General features: G+C 37.3%; 1 long non-coding RNA gene across 1 annotated transcript in view; it reads left to right on the forward strand.

Annotated features, from left to right (window-relative positions):
* The first annotated feature begins 4,644 nt into the window (after positions 1-4,644).
* Positions 4,645-7,824, forward strand: part of LOC110273148 (uncharacterized) — a 16,992-nt gene continuing 13,812 nt past the window's right edge. Inside the window, exons 1-3 of the long non-coding RNA XR_002364588.2 lie at positions 4,645-4,949; positions 5,021-5,120; positions 5,201-5,344. This is a non-coding gene — a long non-coding RNA (uncharacterized LOC110273148). The remainder of the gene's footprint in view (positions 4,950-5,020; positions 5,121-5,200; positions 5,345-7,824) is intronic.

The following is a 7,824-nucleotide window of genomic DNA, read 5'->3' on the forward strand; positions in this document are numbered from 1 at the left end:
TTTTCTGTGATTTCAGGTATTTTCTGGCTGAAATTGAGGGACCTGAGCAAAAATCTGATTCAGAGGCTGAAAAGGACTGCAGATGCTGTTGGATTCTGACCTCCCTGCACTCGAAGTGGATTTTCTGGAGCTACAGAAACCCAATAGGCGCGCTCTTAACTGCGTTAGAAAGTAGACATCCTGGGCTTTCCAGTAATGTATAATAGTCCATACTTTGCCCGAGATTTGATGGCCCAAACAGGCGTTCCACTCAGCAACAGACAGAGAATTCTTAACAAAACACTTCTAATCTAGCCAACTTCCTGCCCTATTCTGGCGTTAAACGCCAGAAACAGGATAGAAGCTGCAGTTAAACACCCAAAATGGCATAAAAACTGGCGTTTAACTCCAAGAAAAGTCTCTACATATGAAATCTTCAATGCTCAGCCCAAGCACATACCAAGTGGGCCCGGAAGTGGATTTTTATGTCATTCACTCATCTTTGTAAATCCTAAGTTACTAGTTCTCTATAAATAGGACCTTTTGCTATTGTATTTTCATCTTTCAATCAGAGATCTTTTGATCATGTTTTTATGATTGAACCCTCTTTGGGAGGCTGGCCATTCAGCCGTGCCTAGACCTTGTTCTTATGTATTTTCAACGGTGGAGTTTCTACACACCATAGATTAAGGTGTGGAGCTCTGCTGTACCTCGAGTATTAATGCAATTACTATTGTTCTTCTATTCAATTCAGCTTATTCTTGTTCTAAGATATCACTTGTTCCTCAACTTGATGAATGTGATGATACGTGACACTCATCATCATTCTCACCTATGAACGTGTGCCTGACAACCACCTCCGTTCTACCTTAGATTGAGTGGATATCTCTTGGATTCCTTAATCAGAATCTTCGTGGTATAAGCTATAATTGATGGCGGTATTCAAGAGAATCCGGAAGGTCTAAACCTTGTCTGTGGTATTCTGAGTAGGATTCAAGGATTGAATGACTGTGACGAGTTTCAAACTCGCGATTGTGGGGCGTTAGTGACAGACACAAAAGAATCACTGGATTCTATTCCGACATGATCGAGAGCCGACAGCTGAATAGCCGTGCTGTGACAGAGCGCGTTGAACATTTTCACTGAGAGGATGGGAGGTAGCCACTGACAACAGTGAAACCCTACATACAGCTTGCCATGGAAGGGAGTAAGAAGGATTGGATGAAGATAGTAGGAAAGCAGAAAGACGGAAGGGACAAAGCATCTCCATACGCTTATCTGAAATTCTCACCAATGAATTACATAAGTATCTCTATCTTTATTTTATGCTTTATTCATAAATCATCCATAACCATTTGAATCTGCTTGACTGAGATTTACAAGATGACCATAGCTTGCTTCATACCAACAATCTTCATGGGATCGACCCTTACTCGCGTAAGGTTTATTACTTGGACGACCCAGTGCACTTGCTGGTTAGTTGTGCGAAGTTGTGATAAAGAGTTGAGATTACAATTGTACGTACCATGTTGATGGCGCCATTGATTATCACAATTTCGTGCACCAATAAACATCGCCGATAACTATTTACCAGCGGAGTTTTTCATCCGCCGCTAATTATCGGCGGATTTAGCGATTGATATAAACTTTTAATTAATTGCGAAATTTTGGAGCTTGTTACCGTCGGATTTTTCTCCTGGTAAATCCGACGGTAATATATGATTTATTATTAATAATTAAATTAATAGTTACTGGCGAATATAACCGACGGTAAATCCGACAGTAAACTTAAATTTTATTTTTTAAAAAATTTGTTTGAAAATTCACTATAATAATTTTAAATATTTAAATTCAATAATTTTTAAACTAATAAAATTTAAAGTTATAGATTTTTTTATAATAATTTGTCTATAATTTTTTGTTTAAAATTCACAAACAAGAATTTTGAATACAAAAAATGAACTAAACAAGTTTTTTTTGTCTCTTTTCTTCTACTTTAAAACTACTTTATTCATAAATGGAATCTACCACTTATATGAAAGCTAAACAGTGACAAATCAGAAAGCTAAAGATCCAAAAGTTAATTCCAATATAATTTACATTTCCAATTCAACAAATCACAAGATCATCAAATTGAATAAACTCTTACACCCTAACCAGATCACAAAATCACAGGAAAGATGAAAATAAAAAATAACAAAGCATAAAGAAAAGTGTAATTGTTCATTTGTACAGGCAATATACAATCAAATGACATGAGAAGAGAAAAACCAATTACTTTCCTTATTAAACATGCACACACCGATAACATAAATAGAAACTATTACTATGTTATTCTCCTTGTTCTCAGATTCTACATGTTACAAAATCTCAAAACCAAATTTAGTGAAGTAACTTAATTTAATTCAATACCACATAATGTTATCAAATACTGTTTGATAATGAAGTAAATTACCATTAGGGAATAAAAACACAAAAACAAAAAAAAAAGAAAAAATGAAGTAAAACAAAAACAAAAAATGACTTGTATTATATCATCCTCTAAAAAAAGTGCACAAACAGAACTATAACTTAACTAGACACTATAAACATTGATAACAACCATAATAGTTAATAAACCACATCAATTATATGAAAATTGTGGATTTCAACTAACAAGAAACACAAGTTACTTATGATATAGCAAACACCCTCTTTTTTCCAATGATATGAGCTACTCTTTTTCATCAACAACATAACCTATTAAGAGAGAAGATTCTCAGCTACTAACAAATCTTATTTTATTTTATCTTCAACTCAAATTACTATCTCATCCGAAACATATATAAACAAAAAAAAACAAAATAAGAAAAGAGAAATCAAACCTTGACCCACTTTGTAAGCCTACCTCTTGAAGAAAAAAAGGCAGTGAAAAAAGGTTTTGTGGCACCAATTGCTTGGTTAAACGACATAGAAAAACACCTCAACGATGACATGTTTCGAAACACACCAAAGACAAAGAAAACAAGGCTCAAAGCAGAGATCTTGAAAAACTAAACAATTATTACCAAAAAATTAACAAATCAACAAGAACAATGACAACAACAGCAACAATCACTAACAAATCAACAAGAACTATAACAGTAATAACTACGAGAACTAAATAATTATTAACAAAAAATTTAAGTAATCAAGAGCAATAACAACAAATAAATTCAATAACTACAAAAACTGAACATCTATGCAACAACAACATAACAACTAACAAGAAGAATCAACAACTAAATGAACAACTAACAGAGACTGAAGAAGAACAATCAAGGACGAGATGCTGTTAGGGCAAAAAGGGGATTAGGGAAAAAAAGGAGTTAGAACTATTTATTAAAAAATAAAAACAAAATGGAATAGAGAGAGGGATGAGAGCAAACAACCTGGACGACGGAGGAGAGACACAACTCCGACGATAGAGGGAGCGACAGCGGCAACTCTTCCAATGGTGGCAGAGACAGATCGAGCAACACTGTTTGAGGCAACGAAACACTATCCAAGCAACTTAATGTAGACTTTGGAGGAGAATGGAGGCAGGTGGACAGCGCTGGCAGAGGGTGGCCGGAGGATGTTTTAGGAGAGAGAGAAGAGAGAGGAGAATGGGGGAGAGAGAAGGGTGTTCTCAAAAGTGAGGGGAGAGGGTCGCACATTTTGAATTCAGATTAGGTTTATCGTCGGATTTACCGGTGGATAAATTCGACGGTAATGTATTGCGTATGACCAAAACACAACATTCCATTAATTGAGATTTACTTACGGATAAATTTGACGGTAAATCTGTAAGACCCAAAACTTTTGAAAAGTCTTATTATGATCAAGTCTCAAATCATATGGTTATCTATAGCCTTAATTTCAGAAATTATTTTATCAAAGATAATTAAGGCAAGTTTTGATTTACCGAATTTGAGATGAGTTACGATTATTATCCAATTTTACAATTATTGGATTATTTTCTATAATTGAATTATAAAGTTGATATTTATGAAATAATAAGGATTTTATATGATTTGGATTAGATATGTAATATTTTAAATATTACTATTGCTATTTTGGAAAAATGAAGAAATTAAGTATATTATTTCTAATTATTTGATTTGGGCATTTTTATTGAAAATTATTTGTAAAATTGATGAGCAAATAGTATTTTCTATATACAATTAGTGTTGGATTTAATTTGAGTTTCAATTATATTATTTCCAATTTTATGTGAAATTACTAAAATGCCCCTAACCCTAGTTTTCAGAAAAAGAAAACCCTAACCCCCCAAACCCATACAGTCGTAGCTGCTGCCCCTCTTCCTTACCCCCATCATCACTCAACCACAAGCAAACCTAACACACACACAAGTGAAACCCATAGCAGCGCCAAAATCAAAGAAGGAAAGGGAGAAGAAGGCTGACGGGAAGGGAGAAAAAGGGAACGGAGGCCGCTTCACTGTCGAACGGTGCTGAGCCACTGGAGCCGTCACCTTGCCGTCGTGCCTTGTCCTTGTTACTGCGCGAACAGAGGAGAGTGAGGGACCTAGAGAGAAGGGGCGAAGAACGGAGCCATCACGGGGGCCCTGGCCGCCGCTGCCAGAGGCGTGGAGGAAGGGAGAGCAGTCGCACATCCAGCTGCATCGCCACCATGCCTTGCCTCGCCACCATGCCTTGCCTCGCCGCCATTGATCTCTCCGCAGTCCACTTCCGCCGGAGCTCATGCCATTGCCGATTGAGCACCATGAAGAACAGAAGGTGCGCTCGATGAGTGAGAAGGGATGGAGGCTGGGTTTTTGTCACTGTACTACTCCATTTCTACCTCTACCATGCCCTATTGAGGCTGTCGGAGCCTCTGCTATCATCGGGGTGGCTGTTTAGTTGATGTTGTTGCCTGGGTCGCTGCGGTACGAGCTGCCATCAATGGAGCTGCTCTGTGCAGTGGTTTCGGTGAGTTTTGACACTGAGGTAAGGGTTTTAATTAAGATTTCCATTCTTTTGAATTCTAGGAAGATTGTTGATACTGCGTGGTTGTACAGCTACTATTATCAGAAATTCGGGCCGCCGTTATCGCTCGAAATTTAATGGAGCCGCTGCCGGGTTGATATGGAGCTACGGCCATTTCGTTTTGTTAATTCAGTGAGTATTTCGATTTTTGAAATCCCTGCATTAGTGTTCTATTCCGTGTAATAAAGTGTTTATGATGTTGACGGTTCTAGGGGTTAGAATCCGAGTTTACTTGTGGCGTTGAGGCTGTTTCTTCTATTGAGGAAAACACATGGAGTCGGGATTTTGATTGTTGATTTCAGGTTGAAGTGGAAAGGACTTTGTGACGCGTTTGGGTTATGGAATTACGTTTTGAGGTAGAGGCGCTTTCCAAAAACTGTGTTTTATGTATTAGAATTATTACATATGGATACTAATGTGAGATATTGTGTATTTGGTGATTGTATCTGCTTTATGTATTATTCGATTGACTCGAATGGTTATGGATGTTGGTTTGGCTGAATTGTTGTGCGGCTTTGTGAAATGTAATGTTTTGAAGTTGATTCTTTAAAGATTTGAAATATGAGTTCAATCCGTTGAGGATTGGTTTGAATTGAGTCAATTATTTTGATGATGTGAAAAGTCGAATGCACTTTTGAATTCAGCCGGGTTTGCTTTAATTGATTTGGTTTTGATAAATGATTTGTTGCTGAACCAATTCTTTTAAACTTTGGAAATGAGTTAAATCGGTTGATATTGAGTTGAATTTCAAATGGTTTCCTTGAGATATGCCACTGAGGCGACTGTTGGATTTAGCTTGCTTTTGAATTGATTTCTGGTGTTGAGCTGTCAAAAAGGAATGAGAAACGGTTTAGTTGGGACCCGAACCAGGTGGCAAAAGTCCAAGCTTTAGGGGAGATGCTGCCAAAATTTCTATAAAATCCGAGTCTTTATTGAAATGTTGTTTGGAAAAATGATAAGTTAAAGACTTCTACTCTTTTATTTGAATTATCAAGAAAATGATGATTCATGCTTTTGAAATAAATTATTAAAGAGGAAATTGTGATTTAGTCTTGCTTCTTTAGAAAGGCATTGTATCTCCTTCAGGAGAAAGTTATTTAGATGAAACTTATGTTTTAAAGCTATTTTAAATGTGATAAGGGCAATGCCTTTGAATTTGACTTGAGGGTCTTAATTAGAGGAGTTTCAATGACTTTGAAAGAACCTGAATGTCTATTGACAAGTTTCATTTTGAAATGTTTTGAGAAATGTTTTAAGTACTCTTTGAATACTGAATTCTTGCAAGACTAAAACAATTTCGAACAGTTGAAACGTTCTAGCATTTATCATGGGGTTGAATGTGGTTTTCCTAAGTAAAGGAAACGGCTTTAAAAGAAGTAAATGATTACGTGACTCGGTTTGGCTTAGATCATATTTTATTACTCAAATTAGGAAGCCAAGGTTTTAATGAATTTAAATGAACTTGGCGAAATGAGTTATGTTATTCTCCCCTAAAGACTTGGGACTCTGCCGAGAAACTTTTGCTATAAAATCTCATTGTTGGATAGGTGATTTTGAATACTTTGAAATAAATCCTTAACTTGCCATGGTTTTGGAAGTTTTGGAGAGAAAATGCCAAGAGTCGCCTTGTTTTAAAAAGGGAACTCACTTTGAGTAAATTTGGCTTATGAGCCTGAGATGATTTGAGAAATGAGATCTTTAAAGCCAAGGTTGAAAAGAGTTAAAATTTGATTTCAAAGTGAAATGGCTTGAGAAAAGTGGTTTATGGCTTAAATGCCGATTTTATGAACTTGATAATGTTGAATGGTGGAAGTACTGTTTTGTTATGAGCCGGAATGACTGTGTATGCTATTGAACTATGGCTGATTGCCAAATGAGTTGTGGGCCGTATGGCTGATTATGAATTATGAGTTTGAGCTGAAAGGGCTGTATTTATTGATAAATTGGCTGGTTCTGGATTGAACCGTGAGCCGGATGGCTGGGATGAATATTGATTTTGAATTGAATGAATATATGCTTGAGATACCTGGGCAGTAGCAAGGGTTGTGGTTCGTCCCACTTGCTCCAGGTCAAAGACTGTGACACCTGGGTAGTAGCGGTAGTAGTGGTGATTCCACTCGCTCCAGGTTGAGCTTTTAAACACTCGCCTGGGTAGTAGTCGCAGTAGTGGTTATTCCACTGGCTGTGGGTTGAGCGGGTAGTAGCAATGGGGTTGTAGCTCAAACCTACTTACTCCGCGATGGGTGTTTCTATCCATGGTTAGCTACCAAGACGTGTGATGAGCGGATAATTTATACGCTTTTTGGCATTGTTTTTATATAGTTTTTAGTAAGTTTAAGCTACTTTTAAGGATGTTTTCATTGGTTTTTATGTTAAATTCACATTTCTGGACTTTACTATGAGTTTGTGTGTTTTTCTGTGATTTCAGGTACATTCTGACTGAAATTGAGGGATTTGAGCAAAACTCTGAAGAAGGCTAACAAAAGGACTGCTGATGCTGTTGGAATCTGACCTCCCTGCACTCGAAATAGATTTTCTGGAGCTACAGAACTCCAATTGGCGCGCTCTCAACGGCGTTGGAAAGTAGACATCCAGGGCTTTCCAGCAATATATAATAGTCCATACTTTATTCGAAGAATGACGACGTAACTTGGCGTTGAACGCCAAGTACACGCTGCTGTCTGGAGTTAAACGCCAGAAAAACGTCATGATCCGGAGTTGAACGCCCAAAACACGTCATAACTCAGAGTTCAACTCCAAGAGAAGCCTCAGCTCGTGGATAGATCAAGCTCAGCCCAAACATACACCAAGTGGGCCCCGGAAGTGGATTTATGCA

Source organism: Arachis duranensis, chromosome 6 (genome assembly GCF_000817695.3).
Source record: "Arachis duranensis cultivar V14167 chromosome 6, aradu.V14167.gnm2.J7QH, whole genome shotgun sequence".
Classification (NCBI taxonomy): Eukaryota; Viridiplantae; Streptophyta; class Magnoliopsida; order Fabales; family Fabaceae; genus Arachis; species Arachis duranensis.